The sequence below is a fragment of the Pleurodeles waltl genome, chromosome 8 (genome assembly GCF_031143425.1).
Source record: "Pleurodeles waltl isolate 20211129_DDA chromosome 8, aPleWal1.hap1.20221129, whole genome shotgun sequence".
Taxonomy (NCBI): domain Eukaryota; kingdom Metazoa; phylum Chordata; class Amphibia; order Caudata; family Salamandridae; genus Pleurodeles; species Pleurodeles waltl.
The window spans coordinates 858,270,058-858,289,576 of NC_090447.1; the positions used below are offsets into that span (position 1 = coordinate 858,270,058).

Below are 19,519 nucleotides of genomic sequence, written 5' to 3' on the forward strand. Positions count from 1 at the left end.
GTGATTCTCTTTTACTCCGTCTAGAGTGAGGGTCCTTGCTTGAACATGGGGTAACCTGACTGACCCCATTGCTAACATTGACCACTTCACTTCCTCCCACACAAATTTGGAGCCTTAAAAGAGCCACCCAGAGTAGAGAAACAACAACTACCTTTACCCAGTCCTGCATCTCTAACAATTGCCTCTAATAGACATCATAGGTGCTGCCGAGGGAAACCGTATTTTTTCTTGCAAAACTTGGTAAACTTCTATGAAAATGTCACAAAATAAGTTGTTGTAGCAAATTGTATTTGCCAGTATTTTGAGTCACTTTTTATTACCCAGGCTCACACCTAATGTAAAGACGTCTTGTGAGATATTGGCAAACTTTGCAAACTTCTATCAACATTACTATGACATTTTCACAAATGACTCTGTTGTAGCAAATTGTAATTGCCAGTATTTTGAGTCACTTTTTTATAACCCAAGCTCACACATAATGTAAAGACTTCTTGTGAGATACAGCCAGGAGACTGGTTTGAGCAGAACAAGTCTCTCATTGAGATGTTTTCTGTGGCAATCACTGTTCTGCTGCCGTCTCATGGGCCATTTTAATGTAAGATGCATAGTCAGGTGAAATAGTTACTCAAAGTTGCATAATGTGTAAATTCATGAATTTTTACGAATTTCAAGTAATGTGAAATTCAGGAATTTTGCACATTTTGCTAGCTTAATTAAAATGTTTCCCTTGCCTAATTCTAGAATGTTGCGTCGTTTGATAATTTCAGCTGGGGTTTTGAAATGTACAGTGACATTATCCACTGAATGGTCTCTTTAAGTAAAAAGTGACTTGTGGCACTGTAACAACTACACAATGCCAAGCACGCAGATCTGTCCAACTATTGAGACCAGTTACCATAGCACTGCAAAAAAAGCTTACCTGAGCCATAACTGACAGTTACCACCTTTTCAGACAACTGATGACGGAAGGTTTGTTTAATTTTGTTAGATATCATAAACTTTTATTATATGTTATTCTTCCTAATTATGAGGGAATGTACACAGTGGGCCCAAGAGGTGGGCAAGCCATGTCCAGCCTTATCCACCTCCGAAACATGCCCCAGCTTTGCTGAATGTGCCACTTCGGGATGAATGTTCACCAGTCCACTCCCCTTCCAGACAAAATCTGCAAATCATAACCTCTGTGACTCATGTCACACACCCATGACAATGACTTCTCTGCAAGTGACACACACTTTTAGAAGTCCACATCCCTCCTGAACTATACAATTTAAGGTAATTGTCTAACCATCCTGACAATGCAATATTTGTGGAGTATATTCCCTGATCACCAATACAGTCCTGTGTGGATTTTGCATATTGTATGGTTTTGATGGTTTATGGCATTATGCAAAGAACCTCACTTTTTCTGTTGGTTTCGAGTGACATTCATCCGATGGCTTGCGCAACTTTAATTTCAAGCCCCAAAACCTAGACCAGTTGTGCCCTGTCACTCACTTACATTTTATTACAACTAAAATCTCTTGATGAATCTATTTTCATTATATATTGTCATATTTTAGATGGAGTCACACAGTCCCAACACTGCTCCAAGTTCTTTTTCATCACATCTTGGATAGTTTGGTGAAATATCTGGATTTTGCTTATAAAGATAGGTCGGTGCATGATAAGCAAACTGTTGTGCATACAACTGCATTTTCTTATAATTAACCCCCACGTAATGTTATTAAATTACACTCATAAACTTCTTTCCAAATTATAGGATTTATCCCTGTCAGGGTTTCAGTTGCAAATGGTTCCCGCCAATTTAGCATGCCAGGAGTTTTTGCTTTTTGATCACCCAGGCAGGACAAAACCAATCTTGAGTTGCTTCTGTTCCAGTTCAGAGAGGACCTGACTTGGCAGTTAGGCTGGACTGTTCCTACTGCAACAGCGGCAAGACTAATTTCATATGACTGGGTCTGAACTGAGCTGGCATGATGGGCAAACAAATGGTGGTTTGGAATTCTACTCAGAGCGTATTGTGATTGGTTTAGAAAATACTTTGGAATATAAATTGAACAATGTTATTGGTTGAAATTAATTTATGTTGACTTGTTCCTTCTGTTTTTTTTAACAGACTAAATTACCTTTCAAAAAAGAAGGATGAACTTTGCCTCCAGATAAAATATGAATAATCAAATACGATGTAGGGGCTTTGTGTTCATCAACAAAAGTTTGATACTATTCTAAGGGAAACAAATCTTCTTCCATTGCTTTGTTGGTAGGGAGATTCTTAATGACTGTCACTATTTCTTCCTGAGTAAATGGTCAGACTAGCTCCGAAGACAAATTAATGAAGAGATTTTCAATTAATTTAAAAACTCTTGGGTGGTTCCTTCTAGAACTGCAACCTGCTCTGAGTAAATATTTTGGAAGTTTTCACGAAACGTATCCTCTATTTGTGTTTGATCTGTAATAATGGAAAATATATTTGGTCTTGAATCTTAGTTATATAATCCGAAGTAGAGCTGGTTTTGATGAGCAAGACTGTTTACATCTATGTCCTACGTCTTTGAAATACTTTTTTCTACAGATCGTGAATTTAATAACTTTTTTTCTAGTAAAAATGTTTTAAATCCTCCTTGGAACACCTCAATTTATGATAATGTACTGGATTGGTGTGGATATTCAACAAGATTTCTCCATGGTTAAGAGCATTCCATTTTATGTATAAATCGGGATTGTGCTTCTTGTTCCACTAAGCCCAAAATGCAATAACTTCCCCTCTAAGTGTTCCTTTTCATGCCTATCAAACAATTCCCATCAAGACCGTTCCCATGTTTTGCTTAAAAAAACTTTTAATCTTATATTTTATGATCTTGATATAACCTTTATTGAACAAGAATGGTTGATCGAACTTCCATCTACGAATATCCGAGCCACTAAAGAGGGTACAAGAGTGAGGACTATATAATCAGAAAAACAATTCAGTACAAAATTAAATTAAAGTTTGTTAAGCTTTTTAAAAAGAAAAAAATGCCTATCCAAGAAGCTGTCCGAAATCTCTTCGCAGAAAAAAAAATACTTTGCTGTTCATAGTCCTTTAGGGATCAAACACTCCTTGCTCAGATTTAAAACTTGCAAAGCTCTTGCAACCCGAGGTTTTTATACCAGGATTCGAAGAATCAAGTGTAACAGATTGCAAGAAATGAATATGCCCTTCTATAACCATTAATTTAGGAAAATCTAAAAATACCTTGATTACCTCAAAGAGAGATTCTGAGAAAGTTTCCAGAGTTCTATAGTAAGACGCAATGGTTAAGCTTAACTGATTATATTTCTAGCACAGCAGGTACCTATCTGCTAGTTTTGTCCTGTGCAGTTTTCAAAATGGTGCCTGAAAACCTATTAGATGCCAGAATTGGCACAATTTTGTGAGTGACCAAAGCTGCAGAGGTAGCTCTAACCGTAAAAGGGAAGCGTAATTGTTTTTTGTTTTTTTTGGAGGGAATTTTCTAAGGTATCTCATGAAACAAAACAATAGAGAAAATCTAGTCTTGAGCTCACAAAAATATGGCTTTATTTTTATTTAATCCATAAATGTTTATTGATAATATTTTAACATGAATCATAAGGAAAAAATTGAGAAAAATATTATTAAACTGTCAACTCTGAGAACTATGGTAAACTGTTTTTAGAACATATATTTTCTAAACTTTTTTTCCCCTTCTCATCACCGTCACCACAAATGCATTCCTTTCTACCATTTTAGCAGTCTGCCCGTCCCCCAGTGATTTCTCGCTGTTTCTTCCACCCTCTATACTCATGGTGAAATCCTAAACATGTATTATTTAGAGAGGATAGCTAACAAGAGGCCCATTGCCTGCAATCAGTATTGCAGTAACTCTTCTTCAATGTTCTATTATTACATATTTTCACTAATTTAATATACTCTCATAATATACCAAAAGAGAAATAAACTAAAAAAAAGTTAGATCATATATTTCACAAAAATGTGCATTTTAAAATGTTCAACTCATAATTTTTCCTTTTTCTGCACTTCTCTTAGTTAAGCATTGCACCACTAAGGCTTCATCTGCAAAGATTCTAAATACGCCATTTACCAAGACCTTAAGCTTAGCTGGTTGGCTAAGCATAACTCGGACACCCTTATTTTTGAAAAGAGGAATCAATTGTCTAAATTTTCCCAAAGTCTCAAATGACAGATCTGAGTAAATTAAGAAATTGTATTAATTAGTGAATTTGCCAAACTGCCATAGACAGACTTTTTTCCTTTATCTGATAGTCTACAAAATTGGCCAGTTCTTGGATGCTGATTATTTGGATGAATTGAGCAGTGATTGTGATGAGTTCTTGTGATTATCAAACCTTCTTTAAACCTGGAAAAACATGAGTTTGAATCAAACGACAACTAATTCTATTACAGAAGAGTTCTGTTCTTTCTTACCATAGATTCCTATAAATCTCAGATTCAACCTCCATCGGAATCCTGTTTTCCTGATCTTCTATTTGCATTTTTATTGTGGAACATCTTTGGGTAGAGCAGTTTTTGAAGTGAAGCTTGAGAATCATCTCAATCTGATACCCTATGTTGAAGTTCCTCTATCTCCACAAAGAAGCAGTCTATTTTCACCTATGTCTAACATTTGAGCATGTAGAGAAGATGCCATTGTTTCTTGATTCATATTTAGTGATTTTGCTTCTTTAAAGATATACTGAAGTAAACTTTCAATGTTATGGGTTCAAGTGTCAGAAAACTGTTTGTGTTGGTTCACCACAGATTGTTTGTTCATCCTGAGTGTGGGTTGTTTCTTTTCTAAATTCATCAGCATGCTTGTTTCTGAACTATGAACTTTGCAGAAATACCTGAAGGTTCTATTGTGCTCACCACTTCAAGTACTTTTCTGTGGCTGAGCTGGAACTCTGAGTTAGTAAAACCAGCCTTCTGCTTAGATTGCCCCATCTGGGGGAGAGGTTTGGAATGAAAAGACAGGATAAGTTTTGCTTCATGTGCTCGAGCTTTTACCCATGATTGATTGTGCCTGCTTATAAGCCAGGGTATTATTTGGCTCCCTTTCTGATATAACTGTAAATGGATTCTAAGCTTTTTTGCTCGCCATTGGTGGCCTGTGAAGGGGACCCATAAAATACAGAACTTGGGGCCAGATGCACAAAGAATGGATTTGGTAAAAGAAGTTGCGTGTTGAACACCAACTTGGACTGCATCTATTCTGGTTTGTTCACAAAAACATGATTCGTGGAGGATTGCATATCGAACTAACTCATGATGATAGGCCTCAAATTGCAACACACTATGAATATCAGCCATCACAGGTATGGTGGCCTGCTGATGTCAGCAGACCAATTTCTCTGTGATTGTTTTTAAATGAAGCATTTTAAATAAAAGCTTCATCAACATCTATAGACGATGAGGCATTGAGAATTCGGCCAACATTTTCCAAATGTTTCATCAGATCATGCTATGCACGTGTAATGTCTGACCTTTTTGCTGACTAATATGATCATGATCTTGAACTTTTGAAAGACAAAGGGGCTCATTTCAAGCCCCTTGCCCAGCTGTAGCATCATTGTTTGCCCTAAGTAGCCAGGGTACGCCCAGACGTGGGTCCCTTGCTCACTGCGCCACCAGATTCAAGCTAGCCTGGCTGATGAGGGGTGATACCCTGGAACCAGCCGCAGGAAGGGACCTGGCCAGGCAGTTTGGGCTGGACTGTTTCCACAGGGAACAGGATCAAGAATAGTTTCCATATGGCTTCGTTCAAACTGGGGTGACGTGGTGAGCAAACTAATGATGGATTAAACACAGATCCAAGACTGGGTGTGTGTTTGAAAGTTTCAACACTCTGTCCATCATTTTATTTTGTGGTGTTGCATTGTATACTCTTACCCAACCCAGTGAAATCCTTTTTATCGTATTTAAAATGATGCCAGGCTCAGTTAAGGGTTTCAATTATTTTTATTACGTTTTTAGGAAAAATTTGAATACTTTTTGCTAGGCATTCCCGTTGTTCAATCTGCACCAATTAACTCCCCTCTCTTATCTAGCCCCTGACTCACTGATCTTAACCCCCCCCGTCCCACCCAGTGTCTACCAGTTGGGTTGCGCTTCCCATATCCCCATTCCTGAATCTGTCTTGTAAGCAGATATTTTGCACTATCTAAGAGACACAGAGCAAGTATCTATTGGGGAAGTATAAGCCTGTATTCTCATCATTCACAAAAAAGATGCACTTCTCTTACATATTATTCAAATGGAGTGTACATCCTTTAAGCCTGTACACTTCCTTTTCACATGTGAGTAGCCATAGTTCTGATGTCGGCGCCAATGAGTTGCCCTATAAGCCCAATACTCTTTGCCAGGCGACAAGTAGGAAGTGAGAAATGTGCTTCCCTTGACACAATGTAATGGGTAGGTGTTCTCTACCAGCCTTCCTAATATTATGGATGCTGGATCAAGAGTTCTGTACTCTTCTGATAGTGGGTTACTTCCGGCAGAGACTGTCATGGCATGGTAAGGGATAACAATATGCTGTCTGCAAAAGCAGATGCTTTGAATATATCTTGGTGCAAGTCAAGACCAGGACTGAGGGTGCTCTCTTGTTTTTTTGCAATAAAGGTTAGTACAGGGCAAACAGCATTGGGATAGGCGACACCCTTGCATGTACATCTTTGTATTGCTGCAGGTGAAGATTCCTTGCTATATACTGGTGTTCTAGCGTAAGGTGAGGCATAAAATGCATTAACACAGCTTCGGAATCTGGGCCAATCTCCACTCTGCATAACACCATTGTCATTATGCCACAATCTACTTTGTCAAATGCTTTCTCAGCATCTAACAATAATAATACCACCACTTTGTGTCATTTCCATGCTAGATCTAGTAAGTGGGGAGCTTTTTTGGTGCTGTCACTAGTCGACCATGATAGGATAAAGCCCCTTTGGTGAATTAGCAGTGGCAGCACTGCCTCTAGGTTGTCTGCTAGCACTATAGCAAATGTTTTTGCATCCACATTTGATGGGGAGATTGGCGATACAATGAACACATAGTAAGGTCTTTGTTGGCTGTAACAAGCAGGTAGATAGCTGTTTCGGCCATTGAACAGGTGTGTGGTCAGGGCTACTGTAAACTTCTGTTAACAGCGGAGCTAGCACGGTGGATATTGTTTAAATGTTTTTCCTCCTGAGAAGACACAGTAGGGAGGATGATCGCTTGCAGATAAAAATGTATGGCCATTGTGTCAGCTAGAGATGTTGTGCATAGCTCTTTGTAAAATGCATGAAAAGCATGTAATTTGCCCTCACCTGACCCAATACTTCTCCTTTCTCATTCCTGACTACTCCTAGAAAATTCTACTGCCTTTTGGTTCAAAGTTTGCTGGCAAGTAGAGCTCACATTTGTTACCTCCCTCATAGAAACTCACACCTGCCCTGGCATAGCAGCTGGCTTCATTATTTTATGTAGTGCAGATCTGGCCCCTATTTGAAGTTAACTGTCTGCCAACCATTTTAGTGGGGTTCTCTTTGTGGTTTTGCTTCAGAGTTGGCATCTCTTCATGGAGGCATTCCAGTTCCACTTCTCTTATATGTTGTAAGTGACATGCTTCTTGAATGAGCGCCTCTCTTTGTTGTGTAGCCATTTTAGTTATAGTTTTACACGCGTTATTTTAGCAAACTAGGCCTGCCGCTGTGCACTTTAACCTAGATATATTTTATTCACCTTTGTTTTATTATTTTAACAAGAGCCACATTTGCTGTCTTGTTTTATTTTCTCTATCCAGCTGTTCTTTGCCTAGGCCAGCACTGCGTTCTTAAACAAGACATTTCTTTCACCCTGTGCTTTTCTTAAGGCTGCAGTAAGATAGGTTGCCAGCAAAAGTGGTACACTTTGTCTCTAATGTTCACAGAAACACACACACTCTTATGTGGGGATTCTTTCTTGGAACATCAGCTGTTTTGTTATAAAAACACTACTTTGACCCATGTATGTCAGAGGTAGATTCCAGACAGATGACCATGACTGTATGCTGATTGCTGAGTGTTTCGCTGTGGCTGCTTATGTAGACTACAGGCCTCTTGCTCAGGTATGAGGGATGATGTCTTCCCAGGGGAACCTGAAGGGCAGAATTAGAGCTTAACATGCTGTGCTCTAACATAGCCTAGGTAGGACTATTCTTAACGATTGTAGTGACAACATGGTAGCGTCATTTTTATGCTTTACTCTCCTTGTCACAATTTTAATCCTGTCATGCTTCACTGTCCTAGTTATTGCCATCCATGCTTTATTATCCTCGATGCAGTCACTTCAATAAAACCTTATTGAACTATGCTCTGCCTCTGATTGTCCTTGCATATATGAGACTAATGTAACTGAGAGAAATGGATGAGATCGGAGTGACAACAATTTCCCGGAGGAGTCAATTGTGTCATGCGCTCAGTTGCTCAATCATCCCTGCTCTAGAGTGGAGATGATGCACTGCTAGTTAGCCAGAACAAAACCTGGATTAGGCCGACAGGTGTCACCTGTAGGGGGTTCAGACTCAGTCCCCAACAGTGAAACTGATTCTGCCTCTCAAATCCAGTAGTCTCATTAGGATACTGAGAGCCTATGCAACACCTTTGCTACTGCTTCTAGAGGATCCCTGACTACCCTCGGGTGAAGTTCCACACTGTTGTTTAGTGTCAGGTATTCACGTATTGTTTTATGAATCTCCTCTGGGGTCACAGGGCCTCAGGGGCCTTTAAGGAGTCATTTAAGTGTCAAATGGTTCCTGTCTTTTTGCCCCCTATCAGGCCAACACCAGCTGTATCGTGCCATGGTCTGAGATAGCTTGAAGCCCTTGTTCTAAGTCACTGATCATCTGCATCAGTCTTTGATCAGGTAATATGTGATCATTGCATGCATTGGTTTTGGTGTGCTACTAAAAAGTGGTAGTAATCTGTCTGGAGCCTGTATCAAAAACACCATGCATCGGTTAGGCCCAACTCACTGAGAAAGACTACAAAAATTGGAAAAATATGAATAATTCCCAACTTGAAATCAAGCATTTAGACTTTATTTTGCTGAATCTTGCTAGGTCTTTGACAGTAAGGACCAATTCACAAACCCATTTATGACTATGGGAAGTACTTCTACAATAACACTATTTTACATACTCTTACACACCTTTGTGAATCGACCCAAGACATACAACTCCTACTTATAAAGGTTCAAAGGGTGCACTGTCTTCTCTATTTCTACCAATTCTACATTAATATTTACTGAATATTCACACCTTCAATACTTTGGGACCATTTCACAGCGGCAATTTTGAGTATGTAGAAGAGTATTACAGGAGTACTACTTTAGGTAGTCTAAAATTCGTTTGTGAATAGGCACCTACGTGATAGCAATACTTCCAGTAATCTCTATTGCTTTCTGCTAAACACACAGGTGTATGCACGTATTCTACAAGCCACTTACAGAAATGCGTACGCCTACATATAAGGACAAGCTCTCTCTTCAATAGAACATCTTAAGCACATGGATTGTTAGTGCCTATAAGGGATGATGTATTCAACAGTAAGAAAAAAGTGTTTTTATATTTGTGCCTTTGCTACCTGACTGGCAGCCCAACCAGGTTGAGAAAACATCCTTGGAATTCCCACATACACATATGAGCCAAAGGAGACGTTCTGAAGTTGCAACTCTTAAAGTACAATAAAGCCATGTCTATTTGAATTTGCACTAATTTATATTATGCACATGCTAGGTGCAGAAACAGCAACCACTGTTCTGAAACAACCGGTTAAAATGCTGAGCACATGGCTCTCCTTTGCATGAATAAAGAGTCAATGTTACTATATTGTACTTTTTGAAGTGGACAAACATCTCTTTCACCTGTCCATTTCGTGGAATAACCTCACATTTTTCGTCCCAACCTCTTTGTCATAAATGTGAACGTTATCTACCTCTAAATATTCTTTAACTTCTTGATCTCTTATTCAGATTGGACTGGGAAGTCAAAAATTGGTTTCAAAGGTTTTTGCACCTGGTGTTCAATTAGTCATTACAGTGTTATTGCAAATTGGATTCATTCGCTTTAGACACAGGCAATCTCCTGTAGCTCCTACATGGAAGAAATTGCGCATGCAAAATAGTGTAGTGTGTGTAATATCATGTGTAAAAACATTTACAAAGGCATTTTCATATGTTGTTCTCCATCTGAAGCTACAAGAGTAGTACTCAGGTGCCGACAGACCGTATCTACACTGTAAACGGTATTTCACCCTGTGGATTTTGCATCCCTTACGAGTGCTGTACCTGGTCTGAGACAGATATCAGTATGGACCTTTTACTCGTGTTTTTGTTCATGAGCTGAATTCAGTTTTCTAACGCTAACACCCTCATCAACAAAACAATACGATAGGATTGGTTTTTATCTCACTGCCGTGATTCTGTTCAGGTTTATTTCCTGTAAGATTCTTCTACATAATAGTATTCTGCTCAGGAGGCTTTGTTGAGCGCCTTCACGCCGGTTGTGTTATTTCTCTCATCGAATTCCCGCTTGTATTTGAGGTCGTGGTCCAGTGACTTTAGGCGTGACAAAAATGATGAATGTGTTTATGGTGTGCCCCTTGCCTTGTATTTACTCATGAACTGACCTCCAATGAATTGAACATGTGGTGCGTTTTGTGGCTGTTTAAGTGAATGTCTCTTCAAACTGTCGAATGCTGGTTCTAATAAGCTTTCTTTGTGTACTTGTGGTGCGTTCTGAGTAGCCATTTTCCTTTAGAAGTCCTCAGTGCTGGAACTGGAAAATAATTACTTCGGAAACCCATAAATTAGGGGTCAAGGTGTGGCAGAGGAAAGAGGGTGGGGTCATAAGCGTCAGAGCATGAGAAGCAGCGATGGAGAGTCATCTTATACATTTAGGCCGAGATTTAAGAAAAGTGGCGCTTCACATTGAAGTGGCGCTTTACATTGTGAAGCGCCACTTTTCCTGCACCCCCTAACGCCACCATGTGTGCACCGTATTTAAGAAATGGTGCACCCTGGCAGTATTAGGAACAATAGCGTCAAAATTTGTGACGCTATTGTGGCGCTTTGCTCTACTAGCATCTAAAATTCTGATGCTAGTGGAGCAAAGTGCAAGAAGGCCCATTGATTCCAATGGGTGCGTCCTTTTAACCCCTGCTTTCAGCAGGTGTTAAAAATTATGCCAAAAATGAAGCAATTAAATCTTGCAGATTTCATTGAGACATTTCTGCGGGCCTCCTTGCGCCGGAACGCCCCCTTTGCATACATTATGCATGGCGCATGCATAATGTTTCACAAAGGGTCACAAAGTGGTGCAATGCATCCATTGCGCCACTTTGTAGATATGGTGCAGCGTTTTTGGCAATCTAATGCCTCATTGGCATCAGAAAAATTACGGTAATGTGGCTTTAGATGATGCAAGGCCATCCTTAAATTTAGGCCTTATTTTTTCAAATATCAGCTGCATAGAAATTGGGCAACAAGGACATATGCAACAGTAAATCTGTTCTAGATTACTTAATTGGTTACAACGGGGCTGCATGTTAAAATATCCTACAGGGTTAGGACACCTGCTACAGAAATCATTGTATACACAGAAATGTGAGGGGGGTTATTAATAGCGATAAGATCACACTAGTGGTTATGCAGTCACAGTTTTGACTCATAAAGCATCATAGAGAGTTTTGTATTTGTATTTTACTCAGATAGGTAAAGAGACAGTACTTTTGACACTGAGATCATATTTTGTTACTTTCAGATCATAAATTGCATAAGGAGCTGCTTGTAAACTGTAAATCATGGGTTTCGATTCTTATTGTGCTTTTTCTCAATCTGACATTATTCCAAGACTGCAAAAAAAGGTTCCTTTGGGAAGTAATAAAACCGTATTAGTTCAGGCAACCACAATCACTGCATTACATTTTATATCCTGAATTTGTGTTTCTCCTGATCACTCACTTGTAACATGTTATGTCTATAAGAATGGATGATATCTGATTTCTTCACCTTATTACCCTCATTGTTTCATGTAACATTTCCTGTACTTTGATTTACACACGTGTATGATTTATTGTGCCTCTGTGTGTAATGTAAAGCACTCTGATACCATACACTGGGATGAGTAATGCTATAAAAGAAAGAAATGAATAAAGTAGATGCCATTACATCAATATTTATGTCATTACTCATCCAGACAGATAAATCTGGCATTCTTACAATGCAAGCACATCTCTTACATGGGGAATTGCACAAAGTTAAAAACCTGCCTTTAAATCAGTTTATCGTAAGCACTTGTGAAGTTATAACAAGCTGGGTGCCTTTGTTTTCTTCGATTGCATTTGCATCTAGGTGTTCCAGATGACTCCAGGCCACAATTACATGTGAACAAAAACAGAGCTGATGGCCCTTTAAATCAGCCCTTTGTATCGGGCCAGCTAGAAATGTAAATATGAAAGCCCCCTCCCTGCCTGCACGTTGCTGCTCCCAACAGAAAGCAAATAACATGCTGCCATTGCTCATGTCGGAAAATGACACCAAGACTTTGGCGGTCATTCTGACCACAGCGGGCGGCGGTCGCCGCCCGCCATGCGGTTACCGCCGAATGACCGCACCGCGGTCAAAAGACCACGGCGGTCATTCCAACTTTCCCGCTGGGCCGGCGGGCGACCGCCAAAAGGCCGTCCGCCGTCCCAGCGGGAAAGCCCCTGCAACGAGGAAGCCGGCTCCGAATGGAGCCGGCGGAGTTGCAGGGGTGCGACGGGTGCAGTGGCACCCGTCGCGATTTTCACTTTCTGCAAAGCAGACAGTGAAAATCTTTGTGGGGCCCTGTTAGGGGGCCCCTGCACTGCCCATGCCAGTGGCAAGGGCAGTACAGGGGCCCCCAGGGGCCCCACGGCACCCGTTCCCGCCATCCTGGTTCTGGCGGTGGACACCACCAGAAACAGGCTGGCGGGAAGGGGGTCGGAATCCCCATGGCGGTGCTGCAAGCAGCGCCGCCATGGCGGATTCCCTGGGCCAGGGGAAAACCGTCGGGAAACCGCTGGTTCCCCTTTTCTGACCGCAGCTTTACCGCCGCGGTCAGAATAGCCCAGGAAGCACCGCTAGCCTGTTGGCAGTGCTTCCGCCGCCCTCCGCCATGTCGGTCATGGACCGCCAGGGTCAGAATGACCCCCTTTATCATATTTCCCTTGGATTCATCACAAAATAGCTGTCAGAATGGGGATCCGGTGCAATTCCAGATTATCTAGCATTGGGAGTCCTCCCCTGATTATATCTGCATTCATGAATATACAACAGTTTCTAGTCCATGAAGTGTTTAATCTTCATTACACGAGGCAAAAGATTTAGAGTACACAAGGGTTCTTGCCCATAGAGTCTAGCCGTTTCCCTACCTTGTGTAACTATGTAGAGTGTATTTTACTGGCCATGTATTTCACTGTCTCTCTTGCACTTCTCTTCTCTCCAGGCAAGACTTTTTTTAATTCACCTACCTCTTCCTCTCTAACCACCACTGAAGGAAGGCATTTGCCATCTCTGGCTCTGCCATTAGGACCTCACTTTCAGCAGATCGTATGCTGATGTAAATTAAGTTAGATGGGCCGCTTAATTAGGCGAGGCCCATTTGACCTCACGTGCAACAGTACACAGTCTGTCTGGGTCTGCCAAAAAAAGCTTTGTGGTCCAGAGAAAACCTGTTTTTGTTACTGGCTCAAGAAGCAGAGAGAATGTTTCCAGCACAGCAAGGCTTGTATTATGTATGTCACGGGAATGGAAGCTCACTTGGAAGATTTATCTCCAGGAACTAGGGGCCAGATATAGGAAGGCTTTTGCGCCTCGCAAACGGTGAAAAACGCCATTTGCGAGGCGCAAAAGCCCTTACGCGATGCAGAAACACATTTTGTGAGTCGGTACCGACTTGCAAAATGTGTTTCCGACTCGCAAATAGGAAGGGGTGTTCCCTTCCTATTTGCGATTCGCACCGCGATGTAGAGTTGATTTGTGACCGCGAAAGCGGTCGCAAATCAACTCGCAGTTACCATCCACTTGAAGTGGATGGTAACTCATTCGCAAACGGGAAGGGGTCCCCATGGGACCCCTTCCCCTTTTTGAATGCTCACAAAATTATTTTTTCAAACAAAAAGGTTTCGGTATTTTTTCTATTTGCAGCTCATTTTCCGTTAAGGAAAACGGGCTGCAAAGAGAAAAAAAAAAACTGCTTTATTCAGAAAGCAGTCACGGACATGGTGGTCTGCTGTCTCCAGCAGGCCACCATCCCCATGAGTGCCTAGACTCGCTATGGCGTTGCAAACTGCGACCAACCTCATAAATATTTATGAGGTGGGTCTTTGCGACCCCATAGCAAGTCACAGAAGGTGTCTGAGACACCTTACTGCATCGCGAATTGTGAGTTGCAATTTGCGAGTCGCTATGACTTGCAAATTGCAAGTCGCAATTTGTCACTTACCTACATCTGGCCCTAAATCCATGTTTTTTCCGCTGCCTTGAAGGTGAACGCCATTATGTGGAAAAAAATGCCAGATGCATTATTGGTTGGTTGACTTTTTTGCTTATGCAGGGTCATCCCCAATCTTTTTGCCTCCTGCCTCCTATTTTTTCTGACCTGTTTCTATTGGCTTTTGAACTCTGAGCACTTTACCACTGCTAACCAGGGCTAAAGTGCATATGCTCTCTGTGTAAATTGTATTGTTGATTGGTTTATCTGTGATTGGCATATTTGATTTACTAGTAAGTCCCTAGTAAAGTGCACTAAAGGTGCCAAGACCTGTAAATCAAATGCTACTAGTGGGCCTGCAGCCCTGGTTGTGCCACCCACATGAGCAGCTCTGTTATATCTCAGCCCTGCCACTGCAGTGTCTGTGTGTGCAGTTTTAACTGTAAATGCGACTTGGCAAGTGTACCTACTTGCCAGGCCTAAACCTTCCCTTTTTTTTACATGTAAGGCACCCCTAAGGTAAGCCCTAGGTAGCCCCAAGGGCAGAGTGCAGTGTATGGTTAAGGTAGGACATTTAGTAATGTGTTTTATATGTCCTGACAGTAAAATACTGCTAAATTTGTTTTTCACTTTTGCAAATCCTATCCCTCCCATAAGTTAATATGGGGGCTACCTTTAAATATGATTAAAGTGTAGATTCCCTTTGGGAGCGGATGGAAGTGTGGAGTTTGGGGTCTTTGAGCTCACAATTTAAAAATACATCTTTCAGTAAAGTTGATTTTAAGATTGTGTGTTTGAAAATGCCACTTTTAGAAAGTGAGCATTTTCTTGCTTATACATTTCTGTGACTCTGCCTTTTTGTGGATTCCCTGTCTGGGTCAGTTTGACAGTTGGGCTGGTTGTACCTCACACTAGACAGTGACACAAAGGGAGCTGGGGTGTAGTCTGCATTTCCTGATGAGCCATCTGTGCTAGGAGGGAGGGGAGGGGAGGAGTGGTCACTCACACCTGAAAGGGCTGTGCCTGCCCTCACACAATGCAGGCTCCAACCCCCTGGTGAGTGTCTGGGGCCTGGCATGGGCAAGGCAGCATTTCACATTTAAAAGAGACTTTACTTTGAAGTAGGTCTACTTCAAAGGAGAAATTGGGCATAAGAAGGGCACCCAAAACCACAGACTTTAGAACACTTCTGGAAACAAGAAGAACCTCTGCCTGGAGAAGAGCTGAAGAGCTGAGGAAGAAGAGCTGCCCTACCTGGGACTGTGCTTTGTGGAGCTATCCTGCAGTTGCTGCTTCTGCCAGAGTAAGAGGGCAAAGACTGGACTTTGTGTGCCTTCCATCTTGAGAAGAACTCTCCAAGTGCTTGATTTAGAGCTTGCCTCCTGTTGTTTGAAGTCTCAGGGATAGCAAAGACTTCTCTCTGCCAGCACCTGGAGTCTCTGGAGAGACTCGTACTCTGCCCTGTGGTGCCCATCCAGTTCCTGGAACCCTGGAAAGAGAAGCAGGCAGCCTAGGAGGAGGAAATGGATGCACAGAGCGCCGTGCGGGGAAAAGATCGATACAACTCTGATCTGCAGCTGAAGAAACAACGCTTGCTGGAAACGTGACCGAAGAATCGACGCACAGAGCTGGAGAAACAACGGTCAGCATCGCTGACGGAGACTGGGAGATCACAATCCGTGCTGTGTGCTTTTCGTATCATCGTGTGGCTGGATTTCCGATGCAAGCACCGCTGCATGTGTATAAACAACGCAAGGTCTGCCCGGACCCAAGAGTGCTGACCGGATCGACGCATTGCTCTCCTGTGGAGAGATGGAACGAAGCGCCTGAACCGACGAAAGGGCAAATGACGCAAGGTCCCGCTCGTGAGTGGATTCGACGCATCGCAAGCCCTTTTTGACGCACACTCACCCGTGCAGGGTGATTTTTGACACACTCAAGGTACATTTTCACGCTAACAGTGTTAGTGTGTATTTTAAACTACAGAAAGACTCTTTTTTCTTTTTAATTGATGACTTGACTGGTGTATTGTGGATTTTTGTCGTTTTGGTCAGATAAATATTTCCTATTTTTCTAAACCTGTGTTGTGTCATTTTGTAGTGTTTTCATTAAGTTACTGTGTGTGTTTGTACAAATACTTTACACCTAGCACTCTGAAGTTACGCCTACTGCTCTGCCAAGCTACCAAGGGGGTAAGCAGGGGTTAGCTGAGGGTGATTCTCTTTTACCCTGACTAGAGTGAGGGTCCTTGCTTGAACAGGCGGTAACCTGACTGTCAACCAAAGACCCCATTTCTAACAGTGGTCATCTTTAAATTTGACATTTTGGCTGTCAACATACCTATTTTTTTTAACTGAGCCTCCTTTGATGTATGTATGGTGGGTGCCACACAAACTCCATCCTAACCGCCAACATTTGCTTGCTCAGGGTCTCGCTCTGAAAGTCTGGTCTGTCCCCAGTTGCTCCTCCTTTGAAATATTTGATTTGCTTGTTTTTTCCACCCTCTCTCTAGTAAGCTCTCCAATCATGTCTACTTTCATTCCTCCACATAGTGTCTTATTTTGGAAAAAGAGTAGATTTTGACTCCCTAAATAATGTGCAAAAGGCCGCAGTATACAACCACCAGCTTAGCTGTACAGATTAAACTAACTAGCAATGAGTAACTATCCCTTCCCCTCCTCTACACAATTCCCACCCCTTGAAAATACCCTACTTCCTGGTTAATATTCTATATATTTATGAATTCCCTTCCAACATTTTGTGTTTTGGCCCATAGACCGTTCCAATTGGCTCCAATACTTCTTTCTGTTCAGCAAGCGTGGCTGCTCCTGCACCAGGTCTACTTTCCAGCTCATTTCTCAATCATTGTTATCTTACAATACCTCACAACATCCCCTGTGCCTCCCAGCTGCACTACCTCACAACATCTGCTGTGCCCTATCAGCTGTTGAATAGGAATTAATGTACCAGGATGGGAAGTAAACTTGCAAAGAGCTTGGGCAAATTATCTCCACACTTTGGCAGAACGCATTGACGTGAGCACAGCAGCCACATGGCCTCCACATCATCATGCTTGCATGTCTTCCAAAGCTCCCCAGGTGAAATTCTCCCCTCTGCCCGGGACCCCACCTCTCACACCACAATTTTCTCTGTCCTTCTTCATGTTTGGCTTCCTATCCATATGCTTTAGATTTTCCATACACAAGTATCTTTCTACATTCCGCTCTAATTTCTCATGTCTCATATCCCTCCTCATTCTTTCTCAGACCAGCCAACTCACATGGGCCCATATTCATACTTTTTGACGCAAACCAGCGCCATCACTGGTTTGCGCCAAAAAATGTACCGCCGGCTAACGCCATTCCAATGCACCAGGCGGGTGCCTTATTTATGGATTGACATTAGCCGGCGCTGCAGCCTAGTTAGAGTAAAAACAAAAATGACTCTAACCGGGCAACGCAGGCATAGGGATGAATGGGGGTTGTGCGTCAAAATATGGTGCAAGTCAGGTTAGAGTAAAAAATCATGGCTCTAACCGGACTTGCTCCATTTTTTGACGCACAACCCCCATTGAAATGACTCCTGTCTTAGGAAAGACAGGAGTAGTGCCCCCCTGCCCAATGGCCATGCCCAGGGGACTTTTGTCCCCTGGGCATGGTCATTGGGCACAGTGGCATGTAGGGGTGGCCAAGTTAGGCTCCCCTATGCCACTTAAAAAAAATAAAAAAATACTTACCTCTACTTACCTGTACCTACCTGGGATGGGTCCCTCCATCCATGGGTGTCCTCCAGGGGTGGGCGAGTGTGGCAAGGGGTGTCCCTGGGGGCATGGAAAGGCACCTGTGGACTGCTTCCATGGTCAGAAACCATGGAAATGAGCCCACATGTCCGTTAACACCTGCCCTCACCCAGGTGTTAAAAAACGGCGCAAAAAAGGCTGGGCCCCATTTTTTAAGGCCTGCCCCCTCCTGTGCGTCAAAATGACGTGGGAGTATAAATAAGGTGCACATGTCTTAAAGTCATTTTTTGGACGGGAACGCCTACCTTGCATGTCATTAACGCAAGGCGGTTTCACACATCCAGAAAATGACGCACACTGCTGACTTTTGACGTTCGCTGGGTCAGGCGTCAAAGTATTAATATGGTATTAGGTTTGTGCCAAATTTGCATCAAAAATTCGGCCCAAACAGAGTATAAATATGCCCCATGGTTCTTCCATGTGTCACATGATCTCGGCTCTCTTGACATGGCCTTCCTGTGAAGAGCTGATATCACATGATATGCATAAAGTCAGTTGGAAACCCCTGCTGAGAATGGGTTGACCACAAATTGTTTGGAGGCTCAGTGCAACCTATTACCTTCAGGTCTTTACAACCTGCTCAAATGTCAGTGGTATCCTTATAACTCTTTGTAAATTATTTTTGGGTGTGGAAAGAAGGATCTGCTCTGGCAGTTCCAAAGTCTAAATTTCACCCTCTCTCTCTTTGGCCCCTTTCATGGTTGGTCAGGTGGCGACGAGTTTAAAGCTCCTACCCCATTTCAGACCATGCCCCTTCTAGGACCTGCCCCTCCTCCCACATAGTAAAATGAATTCCAAAATTGACAAGTCTGCTTTCTGCTAACCATGGCAGGTCCAAACTCAGTTCATTTGTGCTGATCATTCAACCTGAGTATTAGGAGTGGATGCCTGGTGTGCTATACACCCTCATTAGTAAGTTTGTGTGCCCCCTATACAATTTGGATACTGGGTACTTGTACAGAGTAGAGCAATTGTGGCTGGTACTAGTTGAATACAGATATGCTAGTCCATACATAAGTTTAATTGTCTTAGACATTGCAAGTGTGCAGGATATTCTTAGTCATTGTATATCAGGGTATTTGTCCAGAAAGTATGAAAGGATAGGCATAGAGCCAGAACCTAACAAGAATGTAATACAACCCTGAAACTGGGTGATGTACTGTGATATGATTCAGAATTGTTTAGAATAGGTAGAATCTTTGAGAGTGATTAGCCTTAATTTGAAGAG

At 42.2% G+C, this 19,519-nt stretch overlaps 1 protein-coding gene across 2 annotated transcripts in view; it reads right to left on the reverse strand.

Moving 5' to 3' along the window:
* GPC6 (glypican 6) overlaps positions 1-19,519 on the reverse strand; it is a 3,616,389-nt gene that overhangs the window by 211,937 nt on the left and 3,384,933 nt on the right. The window lies entirely within an intron of this gene.